Source organism: Penaeus monodon, unplaced genomic scaffold (assembly GCF_015228065.2).
Source record: "Penaeus monodon isolate SGIC_2016 unplaced genomic scaffold, NSTDA_Pmon_1 PmonScaffold_10348, whole genome shotgun sequence".
Classification (NCBI taxonomy): domain Eukaryota; kingdom Metazoa; phylum Arthropoda; class Malacostraca; order Decapoda; family Penaeidae; genus Penaeus; species Penaeus monodon.
In genome coordinates, this window is record NW_023638991.1 from 10,460 (window position 1) to 12,477 (window position 2,018).

Here is a 2,018-nt window from a genome sequence, read left to right on the forward strand (position 1 = left end):
TTGTAGGACCTAGAGATGTGCAGCCTGAATTTTCATTGGAGATGCAGTGGAATAGACAATATGAAGTTTTAGTTTTTAGTCCCTGTGCCACGTGATTTTTGATATGTATGTTGTGTTTTAAAACTATGTATTTAGATATGCATTAAGTTCCCCTCTATATTTTTAGTGTAAACCATTTGATCAAATAGGTGTAGATTATGTAAATATTTTTTTAATGGGGCCAAAGTACGTCCACATATTTAACATCATACATATTATCAGCATGCAAAAGGTGAAAAGCCGTTGTATTAGAAGAAAGAGCTCAGTTAAAAATGTAGTTTTGTGAATGAATGTAGAATGTGAAAGTATGATCATACTTTATAGGAAAATCACTTCTATAGTGCGATTGCCGGGTTTTTTCTCGCCGAGATTCTCGGAATATGTTCAACCACGATGAGGACTGTTAGTGTAATTCCTCTGAGCGGGAAAACAGCTCTCAAGTGTTTTTGCTTGAGAGATTTGATGACCGTTCTGACTCGGTTTAAACCGATGTTGAGAGGAGGATCACACAGGCTGAGTGGTTGAACGTCAGTCCACATGAAGTGTTTCAAGAACTTTTGAGAACTCCCTGACAAGGAGGAAAAAAAAAAAATCATATTAATAAAAAAGGTGTAAGTTTTCTGCTTTGTGGATTTCAAAATCCAAAAGAGTACCTGTAAGTGATTTGAGTACCCTGTGCTTATAGTTAACGTAAATATTTCATGATTCCAAATGTCTAAGACAAAATATCCATGAAATCTTTTTTTTTTTTCGGTACTATTACATTTACAAGCAGTACGGTTAGATACAAATGTGCTTTTGTGTACTATTGATCCCTATTATTATCAGTAATGTCATTTTCGCTACCAATGTTAGTGTTGTATTACTATTGAAGTTATTAATTACCTCCTTTAGTTCTGTAACCCCTTATACTTCATGTAAATGTGTGACTTGGTAGCAGCAGTAACGCGAAAGTCTGGATGAATCGGAAATCGTGCTTAACAACGAACACGAATCTCGGTTATGTTATACCATGCGTCCTTGAAGTAGACCATAATAATGTGTAAACAGATTAGTAGAACATTAAAAAAAAATTTCGTCTTAAAACGGAATACTAATAGACTGTAAATCCAGGCAAAGGAATATAAAATCGTAAACTTGTCAAATGTTCAATGTTAAACATGATGTAACAATTATATCATATCAAGCTTGGCAATTGTGTTTAGTGGATCGTGTGATCTAGTGGTTTGGTTCTCTGAGTAATTCGCAAATAGTATGTTTGAGTTTACGTAATGGAGGGTATTTCAACTTCTATATAAAAATCCATACTGCATTACTTCATCTTATGCACTTGAATATTTTGTGGAGGCTTAGATGTCTCATGGAGTGGGAAGGTCTTTCACACATTCCGAGTTTAAGGTGATACTAACGTTATTGATTATGCAGTATCAACGGTTTTTATAAATTTCATGTTAATATCCTCCCAGAGACAGTACTGTAGATCAACCCTTGAGGTAGTGCAATACCTCCGATCCACCCGAGTAAATCTCCAGTTCTCAGAAATCCGTTTAATATCGCGTGTTTTTAAAAGGGGGGGGGGGGGTGTTACGCCACAATATGTTTTACATATTGCCTAGATTGAATTGCATTACTTCACCGATCACCGACAAACGAGGAAGCAAATGTGTGTCCACTTTTGTGGAAGCCTTTTAATATCAGCTCTTTAGAGAGTAGCTACTATCAAACATTGAGAATGCATACACACTTTACAATTAGTTCAATTCTTCATCAAAGAGAATGGAACAATGAAAGAATATATTTTCTTTGAAAGCTGTTGTAGATAATGGTTCTGGTGTTTCTGTGGCAGAGTGGTTCAAAGCCCTTTTATTTGCATTTCTGTACAAAAAAATGTTACAATTATCCTTCTATCTTCACTTGATATACACTGTAGATTGAAGTCAAAGGTGGGGCACAGAAGAAAAAAATTCATTTTGACAAAT

The 2,018-nt window shown here is 35.2% G+C and overlaps 1 pseudogene; it reads left to right on the top strand.

The window, feature by feature from the left end:
- Positions 1-346: 346 nt before the first annotated feature.
- On the top strand, positions 347-561 carry LOC119568642 (annotated as a pseudogene).
- The last annotated feature ends 1,457 nt before the right edge of the window (positions 562-2,018 follow it).